Source organism: Phacochoerus africanus, chromosome 11 (assembly GCF_016906955.1).
Source record: "Phacochoerus africanus isolate WHEZ1 chromosome 11, ROS_Pafr_v1, whole genome shotgun sequence".
Classification (NCBI taxonomy): Eukaryota; Metazoa; Chordata; class Mammalia; order Artiodactyla; family Suidae; genus Phacochoerus; species Phacochoerus africanus.
Window position 1 is genome coordinate 135,072,125 of NC_062554.1, and position 23,588 is coordinate 135,095,712.

Consider the following 23,588-nt stretch of genomic DNA (forward strand, 5'->3'; position numbering starts at 1 on the left):
CCTTCCAATTTCTGAAGACTTCCTACATGCAATTGTATTTCCCAAAAGTATCAGTCAGGCGGGAGCAAAATAAGCCATGTTTAGCCTGATACGATCTCCAAAAATGCACTTTCTTGCACCATATGCCTCAGACACTCCTGAAGTGTATGTGCCATGAAAAAAAAAAAAAAAAAGGTGGCGGAGGGAAGAATACATGAGAAACAGCAAATAATGAGACCCAGCAGAGACAAGTAAGAGGAGATACCCAGTGACTGCTGCATGCTGGGTAGAAAGGTGCTAGAAACACGTGCTAAAAATAATGCCTTGTGTCTCACCGAGGTGGTCAGAACAGCTCAGAGAAACCCTTCTGTTGATGATCTCCTCCGTGACAAGATGACTGGACAATAGAAAAGATGTTTCAAAATAGTTAATACAAAACCTAATGTTCCTTCTCGAATCAAAATCTTAGCAGGAGCTTTCTCTTCCTCATTGATTGCAATGCCTTGCTGTAGAAATGTGGGCTAAGAAATTTTAAGCAACACAGAAAAAAATGAGCAGAAAAAAATGTTTCAGGCCAATAGATTATAGCGGCATTTCCCCATCACCTTGTCTCTAGGTGAGACAAGCACCCAGATTTCTCCAATACCTGAGGCCAGGCCAGAGGAGCCTGACACTCCCGATTTCCCGCTTGAATCCCACCCTATCCCACCCTTTAACCCCAATGTCCAGAGGACTGTCAAACTTGTTATGTAGAAAAATAAAAACAATTTTATATTTCTAGTTGTGGCCTTTTCTTTTCCATTTAGAGGAGTCCCTTCAATGTTTATTGTACGGTCAGTTTTGCGGTGCCTTTACCTTTTCAGCTTTTGCTTATCTGTAAAATACTTGATCTCTCCTTGAAATCTGAATGAAAGCCTTGGATGTAGGTTTCCCCGTTTTATCGCCTTAAATATATCATCCACTCCCATCTGGTCCACAGAGTTTCTGCGAAGAAGTCTGCTGACAGCCCCATGGGAGTGCCCTTGTCTGTAACTTGTTGCTTTTTGCTTGCTGCTTTTAATATTTTAACTCTAACTCTAACTTGCCATTTTCATTACAGCCTGTCTCGGTGAGGTCCTCTTTGGGTTGATTCTGTTTGGAATGCTCTGTGATTCCAGACCTGGATGTGCACTTCCTTTCTCAGGTTAGGGAAGTTTTCAGTTACCGTGTCTTCAATCGTTCTCTGCCTCTTTCCCTCTCTTCTCCTGCTGGGACCCCTATAATGCGAATGTTAGAATTCTTGATATTGTCCTGGAGGTGTCTTAAGTTGTCTTCTTTTTTTAAAGTTCCTTTTTTTCTGTTCAGCCTCACTGATTCCCAGCACTTGTCTACGAGTTCACAGAGCCACTCCTCTGTGTTATGGAATCTGTGGTTGATTCTTTCTAGTCCACTTTTTATTTCAGTTATTGTAGTCTTCATTTTTGTTTGGCTTTTCCTTACATTTTCTAACTCCGTTAACTGTGCTTGTCCATTCTTCTGAGTTCTTTGAGCCTGCTTATGATCATTGTCTTAAACTCCTTGTGGCCTAGATTGCTTGTCTTCATTTCACTTAGTTCTTACGGGCATGGCTGGCCCTGGTCCAGTCGATTGCTAGGCCCTGCCTTGAACAGAGGCTGCCTGCCACTGGCAGACGCAGCCAAGTCAAAATGCAGATGGCTGTGGAACCTCACAGGGTTCTGGGCTAGTTAGTGTTGGCCCACTGGTCATTGGAGCCATGTCCTGGAGTGGCTGGTTGCAGGGCCAGTGTTCTTGAACCTAGTTTTGCTTGGTAGTGTTGAGGCAAGTTCCTACATGGCTGGCTGCAGAGTCCAGGGTGTCCCAAAGCTAGTGTAGGCCCACTGGTAGGTGGGCCATAGGCTGGGTATCTTGGGACTGGTATCAACCTGCTTGTGGGTGTACTAGGCACTGATACAGCAAGCTGTAGACTGGTACTTGCTGACTGATGGGCAAGATCGGGTCCTGGGCTGTAGCCAGCTCACTGTTGGGTAAAGCTGTGTCCAAGGGTCAGCTGTGTGGTTCCTGCCGATAGCGTCAGCTCACTTCTGGGCCCCAGGGGTCTTGGAACTAGTGCCTTCACTGGAAGGTGTGACTGGGTCCTGAGCCCTCTGGTGGGTGGCACTAGAGCCTGGGTGAGGGGAGTTCAGGGGGTCCTCAGGCAGCTGGCCTGCGTCCCTGCCTGGCTAGCTGCTTGACCTGAGGTGTCCCATTACTGGTGTTCACAGGCTGGTTGGTGGGGGGAGCCAAGTCCCAGTGCCAGTAAGCTGGAGAGAGGGTTCCAAAATGGGGCTTGCCAGCACCAGTGTCCTCATGGTAGAACGAGCTGCCAAAAATTCTGCCATCATCCTCTTTGTCCCCAGGGCGAGCTCCAGGTGCCTCCTGCATCTCTGGGAGGCTCTCTAGGATCAGAAGGTGGGTCACTGCTTCTGTCCTGGGTCCTGGACTGTGTGAGGTTTGGTATACCCCTCAAGAGTGGAATCTCTAATTCTTGTGCCCCTCTAGTTCTCCCAAAGGTAGGCTCTTCTGTCCTTCAACACCAAATGTTCTCAGGGCATGTCCTACTGGTACGAGACCCTGGGGTTGAGGAGCCCATTGTGGAGCCTGGACTCTTCACTGCTTGGGGATACCCTCTGCAGTTTTAATTATGCTCCTATTTGTGGGTCACTCTACCTGGTCTCTGCCCCATATGTCTGTGCTCTTGTGGTTTCTTCTTTACATGTTTGGTTGTAGAAGATCATTTTATGCTAGTCTTCAGGTCTTTTTCATCCATAATTTCCCCATAAATGTGCTTAATTTTGCGTCACTGATAAGAGGAGGTGAACTTCTACTCTGTCATCTTGACCAGTCTCCAGTATTTTTTTTTTAATTTAAAAAGCAATGATCTGAAATCCTTGGTCTACAAATAAGACCTAAAAAAAAAGTAGATGGGAAGAGGCAATACTGTAAAAATGAAAGATTCAAAGAAAGCGTTTTTTTCCAAATTGATTCGTAGATTCCAAGCAATTACAATGGAAAGCTCAAGAGTCTGTGGGATGTGACAATCACAGCTGAAGCCACCTGGTAGAGCAGAGAGCCTGGCAAAGGAGGGACAGCACCTCTATTCTCTGGCCTCAAGTCAGCCTTGGAGAAATTGACATTTGCCTGAAGCTCTTTGCCAGCTCCTTCTTACTTAAGCAGAGGCTGGCCAATATTCAATGGTTTTCTACAGACTCAGCTCCTCCTCTTCAACTGGGTGTGGCAATGAGGAAAATAGATAAGATAAGGCATGCAAGGATTCAATCACGGTAATCCTTGGTAGCTGCCCTTTTAATCCACGCCACACTTAATGTGTCAAGACACAAGGCCATAATTTGGGCAGCCAATCCATTCTTTACAATGTATCCAAGAAAGAGATGCCACTTGCTTGAAGAAATCATGACCCCAATAAACTACAAAGATAAATGTGTCTTCCAAGTGCTAAACTCTCACCTGCGGAGAAGCGCACACACTCCAAAGGAGCCGTTCATCTACAGCGTTATCAGACCCAAGCAACTCTCTCGGGCGCTTAAGTTTTGCTGGATAATTCTCTGGCTTTTGATTTGTCTTCCTGTTTGAATCTATGTTTCTCTCTTTGCTTCAGTAAGAAAATCCCTTTCAAAGGCTTTTCTGATCACTCAGAAACACCTGTCACAGAAAATGAAGAGACTGCCTTTCTAGTTCCATCAAACTGAAAATGGAAATTGTAAATGAGGGAATGGCCTGTTTGCTCTTTGCTTTCAGCTGTTTCACGGGGCTATTATTGTGGGACATTAAAGTAAATTTTATTAACATTTTGCCTGTCTCGTTATATTTTATGGTCTTAATTTTGAATGTCTTGCTTCTAAAATGGTATAAATTGTGTCACACTACTTAAATATATTTCCGAACTGTGGAGTATCCATTTATATGAAATACTATTTAGTATTTTATGATAATATTTAATGTATAGTTTAATAATGGGAGACAGAAAAATTAAGCTGGTTTTTCATATTTCTCAAACTCCCTTATTGAAAAAGCAGCCTATAAATTTCTATGGAAAGTTATCTTTCACTCTCACTAAATTTGCAACACTTATGAGTTTAATGTCTTTATTTGTGCCACCCCGAATATTTAGACATATATCCCCAGGAGAAAAAAAGGCTTTATAAACTTCGAGAATTTTCGGGATAGGCTACTTAGGTACATTTTTCTAGCAGTCAGTGCTGGCTAACATCCGTGCGTTCTGGGCGCAGCACACACCGGGGCAAGCACTTGCGTGTACTAGTGCGTTAAGTCTATGGGGCCGGGAGCCTTGCTCTCGTATCCTCAACCTCATTTGTGAAGTACGGAAACAAAACACTGCAAATAAAATAATTTGCCTAATCATTCATCTGGTATTAAGGCAACTCACACCTTTGCAACAGCTTCAACACCTTTGCAAACATGGTATCTTATTCACATGCAGTATCCCAACTAACGCATTTCCAAAACTCATAGAAAACCAAGTGGAAACAGTTGAGGAAAGCCAGGGGGTAATAATGAAACACACATCAGTGGTCCTCTATCGGAATGTTTTTGTCACACCTCAGTTGCTATTAAACTCTATTATTTTTTTCTTTATTTTTGTTTTGTTTTGCTTTTGTCATTTTTTTTAGGGCCGCACCTGCAGCATATGGAGGTTCCCAGGCTAGGGGTCTAATTGGAGATGTAGCTGCTGGCCTAGCCCACAGCCACAGCAACGCCACATCGGAGCCGTGTCTGCGACCTGCACCACAGCTCATGGCAAGGCCGGGTCCCTAACCCACTGAGCAAGGCCAGGGATCGAACCTGCAACCTCATGGTTCCCAATTGGATTCGTTTCCCCTGCACCACAATGGGAACTCCAAACTCTATTATTTTTTAAACTGTACATGGCAAGTAGTCTTATTATCCTTTCTGTAGAGCAAACACACTAAGGCTCAGAGGATGTTAGTTACCTGCCCAAGGTTGCCCAGCTTCTCAGCAGCAGAGCCAGCAGCCACAGTGCAGCTGTAGCAGAAACTAGGGGAAAGAACAATGGCTCAATGTTCCATTTGATTTCTGTCTTTTCTGCCAAAGAGATTGACTTTCACACTAGAAATTAATGACAATTATAGGAAGAAAGGACTTCTCAGCTGAGACAGGGGAGAAGTTTATTAAAGGAGCATCAGCCCTCTAGAGATGCTTTGCTCCCCCAAGGCCCTGGAGATGTCCTTTTAACACAAAGAGAAAACGTGTGGCCGAGATGGTCAGGGTGGGGCTGAAAAGAGCTGAGACAGAGTAGAGACCAGAGCATGGGAGATGGAGACAGGCAAATCAATTACATAGGAGACAGGAAGCATGGCTTGTTTGATTCTGCAGAAGGAAGTAGTGACAACCAGCAGCCAGCCTGCCCTGGCTGGAATCAAGCAAATACAGCAAATCAACGCTCTTTTCCCCAGGACTTCTCCTAGGCAACTCGGCAGTGGTGGCTGCCCCTGGTCACCTGTGCCAGGCAACACACTGAATTCTGTCCACTCTGGGTCCCTCCCTAAACAATGTTGAAATTTGGACTTTAAATGAAATAAGGCCCTTTGCAGCACCATGGATGCAACCAGAGATTCTCATACTAAGTGAAGTAAGGCAGAAAGAGAAAGACAAATACCATATGATATCATTTATATATGGAATCTATTATATGGCACAAATGAACCTGTCTATAGAACAGAAGCAGACTCACAGACATAGAAGCACAGACCTGAGGTTGCCCAGGAGGAGAGGGGTGGGGGAGGGATGGACTGGGAGTTTGGGATTAGCAGGTGCAAACTGTTACATATCGAAGAGATAAACAGCAGGGCCCTGGTGTAAAGCCCAGGGAACGATATTCGATAGCCTGTGATAAACCGTAATAGAAAAGAATACGAAAAAAAGCATAAGTATAACCGAGTCACTTTGCTGTACAGCAGAAATTAGCAGAACATTGTAAGTCAACTGTACGTCATTTAGAAACTTGGACGTCAATGCATGATTCCATCACTTTCTGTTTGCCTCTTATGGCCGCCAGTTAGGGAGTCAGCAGAGCCCACATCTTATCGGAATGCTTTCTGTGAACTTTATGAAAGCGTCATGGTGGGAAGCCAGCCCAGCATTTTAAAGATGAGAAAAGGTAGCCTGAGCAAACACCCCTCCAGACTAGGAATGGGGGCCCGGGAGGATCTTCCTCTGATCACAAGTCCTACAAGCAACGTGTGCTTGGGAGTTCCAGGTAGATTGAAGGAAGGTGCTAGAGTTTGCGGCACTGGTTTTAAGCAAGACGTTTGCCATGTGTTTTATTTGATTTGTGATTCTGTTCCCCCAAGAGTAAGGAGACATGTGGGCTTGGAGAGAGCACAGAGAAGAGGACTGGTAGCTGAGTTAGACGCTCGCCACCGGAGGCCCCTGAATGACACAGCCAGTGACAGACACTGTTTGCGTCTCCAGAAAAGCGCTTCTCAAACTCGCGTGCATCACAGGCGACCGGAGGGCGTGTTGCCCCAGAGAGTCGCGGACCTTAAACCCAGAGACCCTTACTCAGCAGGTCTGAGCAGGGAGGAGGCTGAGAATTTGCATTTCTCACAAGCTGATGCAGGTGCTGTTGGTCCAACCACACTTTGTCCCTGCAGGCGTGTATGTGCTTTGTCCTGTCCTATATGACATTCTAATGTGAACAGTGCTTTGGAAAGCACACTATTTAAACTCACGAATGATAAAATGTTTGTTTGTAAAAGCACAGAGCTAATATTTTGAACATAATTTAGGCACACATAAATCTTCCAAACACTGCAAATATCATATATATGTATGATATATCATATATGTGTATGTATATATGTATACATTTTTCCTAATTGCCATTTTGTTTTTGGTCTTGTCATCATGCTCAAAATGTTTCACTGCAAAATGTTGCTCAGACACAGAAAATAACAATTATTTTGTTAAGAGTTTCAGATGCCTATCAAACAGGTCATACTATATTTAGGCAGAGTGTAACTTCCAGAAGAAAAAAGACAACTTGGGATTTAAAAGTATCCTTTAGAGGAGGGCTGATCACATTTACAGACAACACTAAAATGAGTACCTGTTTGTGTCTGCCCCTGTGGGGAGAAGAGAGGAAAATGTAACATTCCAGAATCCAATTTCTTATGCTTGAGAACATGCGAGAAGAAGGCAAGCTGGGAGGGAAGAGGACAGTGAGCGTTACTGAGGATTACGCAAGAATCAAAATCCCATTTTCCAACCTACAGTGACAGTTTCGATTTCTGAAATGTTCAGACACAATTGCATCAGTGACAGAGGAGACGTGAGGCACCACAAGTTGATGCTGGTCCTTTAGGTTCAGCGCGCGTCCAGAAGGTCAGCTACACATGCTGTTGCCGGAGAGGAAAGCTGTGGACAAGACCCCAGAGCCCTTTCCCTACAAGCCCCTGGAGGCCCCTGGGCCTGGAGCGGCCCCTGGGGCACACGAGGAAAAGTCTGCACCACCCAGAGTGAGGTTAAGAAGGGTGGCGTTTCTCCATCACTGCAGAACCTGGCACAGGTCCTTCCCACCGAAGGTTTGCAGAAGGCACACTTCTGCGCCTTGAGAAACCTCAGTGCCCTGTGTCCCGTCAGAGGTGCCACTGCCAGATGGAAATTGGCTCCTACCTTCCGGTTGTTTGCTGGGAACAACCAAAGCAATTTTTGAAGTACCTTCATTTCTGTACCTAAGTTGCAGGGTTCTTTTTCTTTCTTTCTTTCTTTTCTTTCTTTCTTTCTCTTTCTTTCTTTTCTTTCTTTCTTTCTTTCTTTCTTCTTTGCTTCTTGCTTTTCTTCTTTCATTTCTTTCCTTCCTTCCTTCCTTCCTCCTTCCTCCTTCCTTCCTTCCTTCCTTCCTTCCTTTCTTTCTTTCTTTCTTTCTTTCTTTCTTTGCGATTTTTAGGGCCCCACCCATGGCATACGGAAGTTCTCAGGCTAGGGGTCAAATCAGAACTGGAGCTGCCAACTTATGTCACAGCCACAGCAACGCCAGATCCAAGCCACGTCTACACCCTACGGCCACAGCTCACAGCAGTGCTAAATCCTTAACCAATTGAGCAAGGCTAGGGATCAAACCTGGGTCCTGAAGATACTAGTCAGGTTTGTTACCACTGATCCATGATGGGAATTCTGCTGTTTATTTTTCACTTGTTTTTCTTTTTTTTTTTTCACTTGAGTTTACCAAGTTCCAACCACTGTTGGGTACTTAGAAAGAGAACAGGATTCTTTCCTTTGTGGGCTTACACGCTGGTGGAAGGATTGGCAATTGTCCAAAACATAAGATGAAGAACCATGGACCACAGAGCATGGGTATGGCCAGGCTCCATGTCCCCATCGGGGTAGCTCCAGCCTGCTCTGAAGACAGCAGGGGTACTCAGGGCAGCATCACCATGGGGTACAGAATAGAGGGAAGCATTTAAAGCTCTCGGGAGGACAAAGAGCGTTACCGACCATGTCATAACACCGTTACTCGAAGTTTCAGCTTCTTGCTGGTGGCTCAGTTTGGTTTGTTTATTTTGTTTATGAATGCTGCCTCTAGCTTCATGAGCGAGCTTGCCCCGAAGTTTCCCTTCCTGGTTCTGATTTGGTACAGAGGGTTTGCTGACCACATAAAATCCTTGGTTTCCGGTTCTCCCAAGAGTTTGTATGAACTTGTTGATTTCTAACCTAAGTGTCTGGGACCGTCCATTAGGGTAGACATCCATTCATATACTGCCCCGTACCACGCCGCCTCGCACCCCATCACACCATATCACACCGCATCAACATAACGCTCATCAAGGCTAGAAGATAAAGTTGGTGAATTAATAGTAGGAATGAATTTCTTTAATGTCATAGAGGATATGGACAAAAAAAATTCTGTAGTAAACACACTGATGAGATGCTGAAAACTTTCCCTTTGAGATGAGGAATGAAACCTGGGTGCCCGCGATGCCTACTTATATTCAACAGTGTATTTCAGGTATTAGCCATAGCAGCAAGGAACTTAATCATGCCAATTGTATAAAAAATGGAGGTAATTAAGTAAACTACCAGTATTCATAGATGACATGATAATGATGTTGGAATTAATATATGAGTTGGGCAGTTTCAGGATATAAGTTCAATATATAAATTCAACTATAGATTTCTGAAGAAAAATCAATTTAAAATGGACCTTTTATGAAAACATAAAAATACTAAATATATACTAATAAATATAAACAAAACTTCTAAGTTCCCTATTCAATTTTTATCAAATTACCTTATAAAACAAAAGGCAATCTACATCAGAATATGAGTAGGTGTCTTAGACAAGTTGATTCTAAGGCTTATACAGAAATGCAAAAAAAAAAAGTCTGGAAAATCTTGGCAAAAAAGAATAAGGCAGAGGAACTTGCTTTCCCAAATAGCAAGACTTTAATAAATGTACAATAAAGGCATTGTGGTGTCAGCTGCATGATTAACAAATATTTCAATGGGATAGAACAGAGAGCCCCAAACAGAGTCGCATAAGTCTGGACACTTGTCCTTGACAAAAATGACACTTCAAAGCAGGGGTAAAGGATGGATTTTCCAATAAATGGTGCTAGATCTATTGGATGTCAAAGGGAAAGAAAGAAAAACATTACTAGAAGGTCATACAAAAAAATGAATTTCAGGTGTTCTGATAGCCACATAAAAAAGTAATATAATCAAACTTAGAAAACATACATGAATATATACAAGACTTGGGTAGATCTCCCAAAAACAAAAAACAAAGCATCAGTAGTAAAAGAAAATATTTATAAATTGTACTCCATTATTAAAATTCTCATCAAAAGTTATCATGAAGTGGTTGAAAATTTAAGCCACTAAAGAGTGAGAAGTTATTTGCAATAAATACAACCAGCTACTTCCAAATCACTATGCCATTTGACTCTTCCCAAGAGTAAGCACTGTAAGTAACCATTATCCGGTTAGAAAATTTTTGTGACTTTGGATTAGAGAAATATGTCTAACATAGGTCACAAAAAAGCATAAAACATCATAAACATGAGGTGGAATTATCAAAATTAAAATCTTCCACTCTGTCCAGACAAAACTTTCCTTGAGAAAGACACATGCACCCGAATGTTCATTGCAGCACTATTCACAATAACCAAGACATGGAAGCAACATAAATGTCCACCGCAGATGAACGGATTAAGAAGATGTGGTACATACACACAATGGAATACTACTCAGCCATAAACAAGAACAAAAATGCCACTTGCAGCAACATGGATGGAACTAGAGACTCTCATACTGAGTGAATTAAGTCAGAAAGATAAAGACAAATACCCTATGATATCACTTATATCTGAATCTAATATATGGCACAAATGAACCTTTCCACAGAGAAGAAAATTATGGACATGGAGAACAGACTTGTGGTTGCCAAGGGGGAGGGGGAGAGAGTGGGATGGACTGGGAATCTGGGGTTAATAGATGCAAACGATTGTCTTAGGAATGGATAAGCAATGAGATCCTGCTGTAGAGCAGGAACCCACTGACTCAGGAAGAGCATTTGCATCCTCAAGGCCTCCACAGTAGGGGCCAATTTCTCTGGTTCCAGAATATCCCATCAAGGTCCACTGGGTCTTGTTCCTTGTCATCTCCTCCTAGAGCTGCTCTGACATCAGCCATGGGAAACACACTTTGGAGTAATATTTAAGAAGTTCTGTGCTTTCATATGTTTCTTGTTAGCTTCTAAAGAAAACAACTGGGGCATGCTTACACCCAGTACTTGGTGAAATGGTGTAGCACAGGCTCCAGGGACACCCCACGATGCCTGCCCAGGGCTGGGTGCAAGCATTCTCGATGACATCACCATTTCTGCTGCCTCTGCTCCTTATTCTCCAGAATTAATCAGCCGCTGAAAGGTCACTTTGTGAAACCAACAGAATTAAAAATAGAGATGAAAGGAAGGCAGCGATGACCACACTGAGGTTAAATAAAAGACACTCAAAATTTTTTCTCCCGGTCCTTTCAGCCATCCAATGTACTCTGCACTCCAATAATAATGAAATCTCAGGGACCAGGTTAAAAAATGACCTTTTTAGATATCAGTTTTCTCTTTGAAAAAGGAAAGATGGAAGCAGATATATATTTCCCCACTGGACCTGTCAGATGTGGAACCTTCTAGCTCTGAAGGTGACAAGGGGAAGGAAGGGAATTTATGCCCAAATGTCCCTGGTTTATCTCACACTGTACAAATGTTGAGCCCCTGGAAGTCTTGGATCACACAGAAGCAGTCATTACTTCAGCAAAATGGCACTATTTATTCAAGATGTTTCCAAAAGCAAAGTTTCCAGGGATAGCTTTCACACATAAGGGAAAAGAGAGATGGGGGCCCTGGGTAGGGTGACTTTATCAGGACTGACAGAAAACTTTCACCTCCTCTTGCTGACTCACGAGATGCATAACTCTTTTCCAACAAAAGCAGGGACTATTTAAGAGGATTGTGGTTACAAATCTTCCAACTTAGCAATTTAATGTAAATTACTGAAAACTGGCAGCTTACTGCTTTCTTTTAAAATCGGCACATCTCTAAAATGGTGTTGGTGTGTGTGTGTGTTTGTGTGTTTGAAAAGGTTTTTTTGACATTGAATTCACATATAAAATTCACCCACTCAAAGTATGCAATTTCTTGGTTTTGGTGCATTTACTGTTATCCAGCCATCACTACAACCTATTTTCAAAACCTGCTCATCACCCCAGTAAGAAAATCAGAATCATTTTGCTGCCATTTTCTATCCCTCTCAACTGCAACCCTAGGTAAGTACCTACCTCCTTTCTGTCTCCATTGATACATTATGGACACTTCATATAAATGGAATCATACAATTTCTGCCCTTTTGTATCTAGCTTCTTCCTACAAAAATGTTTACCAAGTTGACGTTGTAGCAGGTATCAGTGTTAAATTCCTTTTGGATAATATTCCACTGTGTGCATATACCGATTCTGTTTATCAACTCATCAGCTGACAAATGTTTCTTACAGGGAAGTTTTATTGGCGGAAAATTCTCTAGGTTTTTTAAAATTTTTTTCCAAGAATATCTTAATTTTTCCTTCATTTCTGCAAGATAGATTTGCTGACACAGAGTTCGGAATATCTTTCGCACTTTATATACATTATCCAAATGCCTTTTGGCTTTCATGGTTTCTGGTAAGAAGTCAATTTTTAATCTAATTGACAATCTATTGTACACAGTGAATAATTTTTCTTTTTTCTATTTTCAAGTTTCCCTCTATATATTCTTTCAAGTAATTTGCTTTGATATGTCTAAGTGTTTATCCTAAGTCTGTTGCGCTTATTGGGTGTGTAGATTAATGTTTTTCATCAAAAGTTTCTACTTTTTTCAAGCATACTTTTTGTCCTTGTGTCTTCTGGGATTCCTAGTATGTGTACGTTGGTGTGCATGATGGTGTCCCAGAGGTTTCAGAAGTTCTGATTGTACTTCTTCATTGTGTTTGTTGTCTGTTCTTTAGATTAAATAACTTCAATTGGCCTACCTTCAAGTTCACTGACTCTTTCTTCTGCTGACTGAAATATGCTGTTGCCTCTCTCCAGTAAGCTTTTCACTTCTTGACTTGTTCTTTTCAAATACATAAGTGAGTTGATTCTTCTTACTAATTTTGATCACTTTAATGATAGTCTCGATTTGTTGGGACATTATTATCATACATTCCTTTAACTATTAATAGTTTTTACAGTTTTTAGAACATATTTATAATTGCTAATTTAATGTCATTTTTTAGTCAATCTACATGTGGGCCACTGAAGGGAGAGTTTTCTTTGATTCCTGTTTTTTTTTTGCTTGGCTTATATCCAAAAAATTTATTATTTAAAACTGGACTTTTTAAGTCATATAATGTGACAATTCTGGAAATCAGATTTCTCCCTCTCCTGCAGGATTTGATGCTATTTCTGTATTTCTTGTTATCATTTATTTTATTTTATTTTGCTTTATTTATTTTACTTTATTATTATTATTATTATCATTATTTGTTTATTTATTTTTGCTTTTTAGGGCCACAACCATGGCATATAGAGGTTCCCAGGCTAGGAGTCAAATCAGAGCTATTGCTGCCTGTCATGCCATAGCCACAGCAACATGGGATCCAAGCTGTGTCCGTGACCTACACCGCAGCTCACCACAATGCTGGATCCTTAACCCACTGAGCGAGGCCAGGGATCGAACTTGCATCCTCATGAATGCTATTCAGATTCATTTCTGCTAAGCCATGATGGGAACTCCTATCATTGTATTTTAAACTGCTGTTTGTTCAGTGAAACGAATCCGACTAGGGACCATGAGGGTTCAATTCCTGGCCTCGCTGAGTGGGTTAAGGATCTGGCATTGCCATGAGCTGTGGTGCAGGTCACAGATGCAGCTCACCTCCTGCCTTGCTGTGGCTGTGTCGTAGGCTGACAGATGTAATTCCGATTTGACTCCTAGCCTGGGACTCTCCATATGCCACAGGTTCGGCTCTAAAAAGCAAAAAAAGAAAGACAAAAGAAAAAGAAAGTGTAATTATAATGGTGCGAAAGATGCAACATGGAAGAGAAGTTTGAGGTACTTTAAAATGTAATGTTGAGATGCTGGAAGCATTCACATTAGGTAATAGGTGTAGTATCAACACTGAAACTGCTGATGAAGAGAAAAAGTGTATGCACAGCCTTCAGACTTTGATCCAGGAAGAAAAGAATGTATAAAGGTTCACCCATGTCACTTTGCTGTAGAGCAGAAATTGGCACGACATTGTACCTCAAATATACTTTAATAAAAATAAAGAAAAATTAAACATACTACAGATTGTATTTAAAAAAATAAAGCAAAAACGAAGCACACCTTTCCACAGAGGTGAGCGTCTATCCCGTGTGTCTGTCTCCTTATAATAAAATACGATAATTGTCACAAACTGTACAAATATACACCCAGAGGACCACATCACAAAAACACCAGCAATAGTCTATTCTTTTCTTTCTCACAAGAAAAAGTTCCACTTGCAACCCTCTGAGCGAGGACTTCATCAGCCACACATTCTGAAAATGACTTCGGATTATATGACCATGAGGCTGCCTTCCATAGCTGAGACTGCAAATGATGGCTGCTTCAAAAGGCAGAATGTTTATTTATAACCCTTTCCTTTTTCTTGGATTTTAATATGCTTAAGACCTCACGCAGTATTTTGAAACCCTTTGAAAGTCTCTGCTCCTCAATCAGATAATGCACTGGTGGTGGCTTCATACGTATTTATTGACTGACTGCTTGAAGGGGGGCAGATAAAATACCAGCGAATCCTCACACAGTCGGCCACTACCTTTGCTCCTGACTCAAACTCATTTGGAAAACAAATGAAAAGATGCCTGTATGGGTGGCAGTTGGCCCAAGAGGAACTGAGCCCCCATGCCCAGACATCGCCAGGGCACCCTCCAAATGGGGCTTCTTGAAGTTGATTAGCTTTAAGGCTCCACGTGTGTCCCTCCTTGTCCAGGGTCATGTCCCGTCCCTTTCACTGGACCCTTGCCCAGTAGGTAAGGCCGCCTTTGTCCCCAACAAAGAGACCTCGGCATTCTCTGCCTTCTCCGAAGTGCAGTTCTCATACACGACTGATTTCCTTCTAATTTGAGTCTGAGTTATTTCATCATACCATACAGAAACTGACACCTTGAAAAATATAATTAGCTTGGCAGAAAGAAGCAGCAGAAAGCAAGATTTAGTGACATGCCCATGATTCTGGTCTCCCGATGTCTGAGCTTGGAACGATTACCATTAGGTGACCCTAGAACCCATTCATGGAACCTGCGTGGAGATTCCTTTCTGACCAATGAAAAAGGAGAGCTGTTTTTAGCAGCCGTGTGCACAGCCGTGGGCTTAACAAGAATAGTACTCGTGTGTGTGTGTGTGTGTGTGTGTGTGTGTGTGTGTTCCTTCTCATCCTCCTCATTCTTCATAGGCTGTGTTGCTTTATGAAAATCTGATTTTTCCAGAGGTATTTGTTGTAAATATCATATTTTCTTCACCTTTATCAAAAGTCAGTTGTCTACATGTGTGTGTTGCTTTCCAGACATCCTCTATTCCATGCCATTAATCTATTTTTAATTCTATTAATCAACAAAAAAATGCCACCTTGTCTTTCTTAATATAAATTTATAAAAAGTCTTGACATCCGACTAATGATAACCGTAATTGTGGAATATTATAATGCCCGCTTGGAAACAAGAAGCAAATACAGAAATAGAGAATGGGAGGAGAGGGGGCCCCAGGTGAACCTGGACCACTGTGAAGCCCAGCGTGGGGTCTTGTGTGTCCCAACCCAAGTTTATTTCTTTAGGTCCTTGGAGCCCAGTCCGCTCTCTCCAAAGAAAAGCATCTCTTTTTATTGCTATTTGCAAACACGGAAAAAGATGGAGCATAAAAAAAAATTAAAGTCATAAATTGTATTTGGGAGGGGCGGTAAGGTCTCCAAGCTTCCCAATTATTGCTCTAATCTAGGCTGAAATTCTAGCTTATGGTGTTGACTGGAAATTCCAGAAAGACTTTCCTGCAGATTTTATCCTCCGGAGGCTGGGACCCTCATAGCCGCCCCCCCTCCAGCCTCCCCCACCCCCTGTAATCACTTCCGTACTCATGTTTCTTTAGTTGCCCTCCACTTTTTCTGAATTAGGAGCTTAACAGAGTGCTCTTTTGGGGGTAGAATTCTAAGCAGATCCCTCTGCCTTTTCATCTTGTTTCCCTGAAAATTTTGTCCTTGAGTAATTGTGACTGAGCCCCCCCTAGGGGGTCCCGTTCCAGGGTGGAGATGAGAACGCCCCCCTGTGGTCCGGGCTAGAGCGCGGACAGGCACCTGAATAGGTGGATTAAAGGCAGGAGCGGAGCAGGGAGTACCGGGCAGTCCGCAAAGCATGGACCATGAGACATACTCTGCGACGTCGAGGAGAGAAGGGCAAGTTTGCGTGAGACTGAACAGTGAATAACGCACGACAAACAGCGGACCCGGGCCTGAGCCATCACATCTAATTCCCTTCGACGCACAGGCATGAGGTGGGTCTGCAGGACCAGGAGCGAGTCAGACAGCTGTACCCCCTTCACCAAACTGTCCCTGCTGTCCAACACGGGAGGCCTCCCCGACATCGGGGGGCGGGGGGGGGGCATTTAGAAAGACAGCTACGGGTAATTTAGGTCTCAAGGAAGTGCTCCTCCAACATGGCATTTAGGATGAAACATAAAGATGAAGAAACATCCGGAATAAGAGGTGGGCGGGTGAAGGGCTGTGGGCAGCGGGAACTGGGTGAGAAGCCTGAATGTCAAGAGGAGCAGGGAAATGAAGAAAAATGAAGAATTTCTGTGCTGTTGGGACACCCTACACAAAGGATAGAAACACCCCCAAGAGAAACACGAGGGTGAGAATTCTGAGGCAGTCAGCATCACTAGCGACTTTCCGTTGACTCTTTTGTTTTTTTGCCAGGAAGTTGAATTATCTTCTTCCTTTTGGTTTCATGATTTTTTATTGAAATGTAGTGGATTTACACTGTTGTGTGAGTTTTAGGTGTAAAGCTAAGAGAATCATACACACACACACATATATGCATTTTTTTCAGATTCTTTCCCATTAGAGATTATTATCATAAGATATTGGGCATAGTTCCCTGTGCTCTACAGTAGGCCCTTGTGGATCATCTATTTTATACAGCAGTGTGTGTGCGTTAGTCCCAGCCTTCTAATTTACCCCCCTCACCCTTCCCTTTGGTAATTATAACTTTGTTTTCTGTGTCTTGGGTCTATGGATGTGAACAGACCCTTGGCGTTTGGAAATTCTCTCAGAGCTCCCATTTTGGAGTTCCCGTGGTGGCTCAGTGGGTTACGTATCCAACATTGCTGCAAGCTGTGGCATCGTCACAGACGCTGCTCAGATTCTGCATGGCTGTGTCTGTGGCACAGGCCAGCAGCCGCAGCTCTGATTCGACTCCTAGCCTGGGAACTTCCATATGCCATAGGTGCAACCTTTTTAAAAAAGAGAGAGAAAAAAAGTGTGTGTGGCGGGGGTAGAAACTCTTGCTTCATGACTCGTGAGGCTATGGTGAGGTATTGTATATGATTATTACTCTGATTAACATTCTCAGGGAATCAGTCTCTTCCAGGCAGTTCTCTAAGCACTTGGCCCTCATTGACCACACGTACAAGGGTTCTGTGGTTCGACGGCTTCCTTCTGCTGCAGGAGGAGCTGAGATTCATAGTTCCTCTGTAACTGACAGGGCTTGACTGTCCTGTCTGCCTGGCTTCCAAAGCATTTCCTCAGCCTTGGTATTTAACTGCCCTGATCACAGCCCCAGAGTGGCAGAGCAGCGGCAATGCTCTTGCGTTGGTCTGGCCCGGATGCCCCCTCTGCCCAGCCCTCTTCTCACCCCACTCAATTTGGTCAGTCTTCGGATGCCTTCAGCGCTAACGTATGTTCAGGATGGTACCTGCGTAACGGGCACCAGTGGTATCTCAGACGCATCACCTTCTTTGCCCAGAGGGCCTTGAAGAGAGGAAGTTTAACTGTGAAATAATTCCATTATTGGGACTAAAGGAGGAGTTGGGGAGTACCAGAATGCACTGCTGATGACGTGGCATCTGGTTGCTGGTGCGTGAACAGTGTCTTACAGCCGCTTCGCATACCTGTGTGAGCGGAGTCATTCTTCATACGCCGGAGTTAAGGAACCCCTCTGGGTAGGGGTATATTTAGGTAGTAGAACAGGACCTCCTGGGGGAGGTTTTAGTCCTGAGGGCAAATGAAGCCAGTTAGAAATCCCTTTGAACACTGTGCACGCGGCCAGTGGCTCCCTGGGTGCGCTGTGCTTTCAAGCCCAGGGCCCAGTCTCAGTGAGCTCCAAGCAGCTGTGGCTCCGTGGGGGCTTGGGAGGACTTCCGTGGCCATCATTTTTCGTTAGTACCAGAGCAGATCACTGCCTGACTGTCCTCTCCTCTGAGTGACATTCCAAACCGGCTCCAAGGCTCTGAAATAAACTTTAAAGATGAAAGGGATTTCGAAATGTTAGTCAGGTCCTTCCTCTGACAGTTTAAAAATCCATGCTTATCCTGTAGAGTGGATATATCAGAGACTCGAACAGAGCCAAAAAGGAAGAGTTTTAGATGATTTCTGAGGACAGAACATATAATTTCCCATGTCTTTTCCCAAAAGGCTAAATGATGAAGCCTCTATGCAGCAGGCAGGTGGCCGTGTTTGCAGCACTTCTTGTAATATTTCAAGTGGTTATCGACTGGCCGTGTGGCAACTGGGAAGGGAAAGAGCCGCTGGAGGAAAAACCTGAAAACTGTCCTTCATTTTACCGCTAATAAATTCCAATTAGCACTTGAAAAGGGGTGGCATGATAATTGCTACTTATAAAGATACAGATCCAATTCCTTTCCCTAATGTTGTCCCAACACTAAAAACATTTTGACATGTGTTATTCAGGTTCCATTATTTTGTGAGTCCTCTTTCCCAAATTTCCATATGTTGTGCGTCTCTGCTTTCCTGAAAGTAAGATAAGTAGTGGGAATTTAATAAGCTCACAATAGAGAATGAGTCTTCACACAGACATGGGAAGAGAGGCGATGCAACAACGTTTGGTGTAAAGATTTTAATAGCTTTTGCTCTGAGACGCTCTTTTCCATCAGCAAACACCATGTAATGAGCAACTACTTTAGGAAGAAGGCTTCTCGTTAGGCAGCGTGGAAACTCTGACTAGAACACTCCCTTCGGGGTCTACTTTGGGGTGAATCTGTGCATTTATAGGAAGTTATAACGTCAAACAGGTTGTTCTGAATCTGCCACTTGGAGGCAGTGAATTCGGTCCAGGGTAGGGTTGGTGGATTTGGGGGTGGTGGCAGTGATAAAAATACACATAACATAAAATTTACCGTTTCCACTATTTTTAAGTGCCCCCGTTATGGGACATTAGGAATGTTCCTTCGCCCTGTTGTATAAACCTCACCACCATCCAACTCCAGAGCTTTTCATCTTCCCAAACTAAAACTCTGTCGGCGGCATTCCCTCCTCCCCGGCTCCTGGGGCCACCGTCCTATCTTCTGTGTCTCTGGATCTGACCCGTCCGGGGACCTGCTATGTGTGGAATTATGCAGCACCTGTCCTTCTGTGACCCACGTGTTTCACTTAGTGTTACTAACGTCCTCAGTTGTGACAGGGTTTTCACTCCCCAAAGATCAACATTCTACCACGTGCGTGCCATCACCACCAAGGTCCAGCCTCCACACCACAGGGACACGTGAAGACACCCCCTTTAGTAAAAGCCCCTTTTACAAGGCCGGGCGAATGGCACACGTGGAACATAAAGTAAATTCCTTTGTTCTGCTACAAAGCTACAGTTTGCAAAAATGTCCCCGTTGCTTATTCCGTTCCCAATCCTGGCCATAAGAGGGGAGGAGCTTACATTCTGGGCTGTACATCTTTCGGCTGTTTGGAATTTTCACAGGACTACATGGACTTGTTTATTTTGTGGTACCAGTTTTCAATAAAGGAGGTTCATTGTGTGTTGTTGTAGTTTCAGTTCAAATAAATGCCCTGGGATGCCTTTATTGTACTGCGCTCCTACCCAAGTATTCGATGTCTCTAGAAATTCACACACAGCTCAAATATCGTTTTTCACCCGCCCTCAACCTGCTGCGGCGTTAAAATTTAAGGCCGTCCAAAGTTGTGACCAGCTGGGTGGAACGTGTCCTCCTGGCCTGGTGGGTGACCCCCAAGATTGGATCATCAGGGAGCACCTGCGGATGGATGTGTCTGGAATGCAGGCGGCCCAAGCCTTGGCCTGTCACTTGGACCCTCCTGGAGATGCTGAGGTTGCAAACATTCTCGAGCTTTTCCTGCTCAGACAGCAGATCCAGTGACTTCTGGGTTCTCGCCCACAAAGAAGATGACTTGGTTACCCTTCTTAAGAATCTTCTGTTTCTCCACGTTACGGATCTTCTTGGGAATTTCTGTCTTTCTTAGCATCCTTTGTATTAAAAGCTGAAGTCGTACAAAGACCTCCTGTCTCTTGGCTCCTCACATTCACCAGGCACCCAGCACGTTCCTTGGTCAATGGCGCTGTTGGCAGTTGTTTTCTTGTACTTTCTCCTCGCGCTCTTGTCCACAGCAAACATGCCCAGGTTTCCAGGGGCAGTAATTCTAGGATGTCCAGAACCCAGAGCCCATGTGCTCACTATCTGAAGGTCTGTGTGTGTTTTGTAGTGATGACAAGGGGATGCTTCACCAGGAAAATTCTCACCAAGAGGGTGAGGTGTGGCCTTTCAGATGTGTCCCTAAGGAGGAGAGTCCCCTGGGGGTCGGGGCCCTCACTTTGTGCCTTGCCTTTGAAGTTTTTGCCTGCTGAACACTTTAACCCTTGGAGGTGCATGTGCAGTTGCTAAGGAGAGAGTCCTGACTTTGGCACTTGTTTGGCAAGGTATTAACTAAAGGACCTGGCCCTCTGGGCCTGTGGTGTCATGGAAGACATCTAAATTCAGTGTTTCCAGTACAACGTGGGTGGGTGGTCAGAGCACAGACATTAATCACTGAGAATCAACCTCAATTCTAGTCTGAGTCCTGGAGGAAAGAGTGTATCTGTCTGGTTGAAATAGAAGGGATTTCTCTTGTTCTCACTGAAGTTTGTTTTAAAATTGTTCTTGAAATTGGTTGCCACACCGTCCCCACCTAGCTGGGCATTCCTCTGCCACCACTCGGTGGAATGGGCTTCCCAGGTGTAGACCTGAGCTTTGAAATGTAATATTCCACACTGAGCAGCCACCACGGAAGTGTCAACTCCAACATCAAGTTCTGAGCCTTCCTTTCCAAAGAACATTTCTCTCCCAATCGATAAACCACAGCAACGTCTGCCACCTTCGCCTCCTGGAAGTCTCCTCTTCGGGTGTAGGTGATGGCAAGATGGACGTTACTGTGGGTCAGTCCTGAGCAAATGCGTCAGTTCTGCCACTTGGCAGCTGTGTGACCTTACAAAGGTCACCTTACTCCTCTGAACTTGTTTATCTGTAAAATGGAAATAAAAACGCACGATTCGCAATCTCCTCGTGAGGAATAAAACCAGAGGCAGTCTGATTTGGAACGCTGTGATATCTTTTATTTACCACGAGGTCGTAGTAGTATTGTTTAAATAAAGAAGTCTCTTGAAAATACAACAATCGGGACCCTGTCCCCAGACCTTTCACCGCTAAAACAAAATCGAACCTCAACGTTTTATTTGTTGAGGTGGTTGCGAACTACATGGATGGAATTGATATATGTACGTAAAATATGTTCATATTCTCCATGATGTTCCATCTTATTTAACATCTCTTGTACGATGTCACACTGTAATTACAGTACACAGTGGCTTATGTTTGCATTATATCATATACTTTACATTGTTTTACCATATAAGGTTATTTAAAATTTCATAGGATTTCTCTTTTTAATCTCCCAAAGCATTCTACTTTGAATACGTTCTTATACCGTGACCCATGTGAAAGTGTTACTGCTCAAGTAACTTTCGTAAAATCTTCAATGACAGCCAAAGAGAGAGTGTTAAGATGATTTCAACTAGCTGTGTTTTATTTTTTCTAATGAGGTCTTTTTATGTCCTTTGGCTACTAATGTGGAAGTATCCATGTCAAATTATGGATTAGCTCTTGTGAGGAAACTACTCTTTCATTGCAGTGAATCAGGCAATACATTTAAACAAATGAGATGTTTCCTCTTAAACTGATATGGGATTGATTAGTTTGCCAATGTTTACTAGTCAGGCAACAGGCAAATATATTGTAGAACTGACAGTGTTTTTAGAAAAGCTTACCGTTCTTCATATTTTTTCTATACTTTTCTGAAAGACAGTTCTAAAATTCAAAATATGCCATACACCTGAAACTAACGCACCATTGGGAATCAATTTCAATTAGATTTTTTAAATGGAAAAAAAAATCCTAATCCAGAATACTAGAAAGCAGCTTTGCTCAATTAATATTTGTTGAAAGAAAAATAAATAAAACTGGAAAGTCAGAGAAATTATAAGCTGTATGTTTGACCATGTCACTTAACCATCCATGAACCTTAATTTTCTTTTTTTTCTCAAACAAGAATAATAGCAACCCTATTTTTCTACTAGAGTTGTATGGTAAGGATCAAGTGATACAATATCTCTGAACCATGATCTACAAACATGAGGCCTTAAATAAACACTACTAATATTTACAGTTGTTAAATAAATAGATTAAAATTTAAAATGAGATCTTATGATTGGATTAGGAAAATGTGATATATATACACAATGGAATACTACTCAGCCATAAAAAAGAACAAAACAATGCCATTTGCAGCAACATGGATGAAACTAGAGACTCTCATACTGAGTGAAATAAGACAGAATGAGAAAGGCAAACACCATATGATATCACATATCTGGAATCTAATATAAGACACAAATGAACCTTTCCATAGAAGAGAAAATCATGAATTTATAGAATAGACTTGTGGTTGCCAAGGGGAGGGGAGGGAGTGGGGTGGATGGGGAGCTTGGGGTTCATAGATACAAACTATTGCCTTTGGAATGGATGAGCAATGAGATCCTGCTGTGTAGCACTGGGAACTACGTCTGGTCACTTATGATGGAGCATGATAATGTATGTAAACAGAATGTATACATGTATGTGTAACTGGGTCACCATGCTGTACAGTAGAAAAAAAAATTGCATTGGGGAAATGACTTCAAAAAAATTAAAATGAGATTTTAAACTTTAAAATTAATATTGCTTTTATTATGTATGTGATAAATTTTGTTAAACATTTTTTTTTAACTTTGGAGCAATAGTTGATCAATTTTACCCATGGATAGAACCATAAAAGTTTTTTAAATACTTGTAGAAGATGTTGCTGCTTAGCTCACAAGTAACCACCTTCGGGGGTACTGTGTGATTTAACTGAGCATTAAAGACAGTGGCTCACCATCATAGTGGTGGGAAATTTTGTTAAACATTATTTATTCTACAAAGTGGATAAAAAGAACGTTAAATTAGGCCATATCTGTACACTCTGTTCTTTTGTGTTACTGTATGCAAACTGGACACTAGTTTCATGATCACATTTTGGAGAATTCATATATATTTGCTCTGATTTCCCACTTGTCATTCGCCTCCAATTCAGCCTTGCTGAATAAACTGTGTCACCCCCCTCCCATTCTCAGTCAAGTCATCTGCATTTTGAAACCCAGAAGTCGTTACTGGGTTTGCTCTCCCCAAACCCATGGTTCACATCCTGTATTGTTCTCTTGGCCTTTCTCTCTCTCTTTTCTTTCTCTCTTTTTCTTTCTTCCTTTCTTCCTTCCTTCCCTCCTTCCTTCCTTCCTTCCTTCTTTCCTCCCTACCTTTCTTTCTTTCTTTTTCTTTCTTTCTTTTTTTTCTCTCTCTCTCTCTTTCTTTTGTTGATAATAGTTTTATTTTGATTTTCATAGAATTAACTCACATATAATTTTTCTATTTTGTATT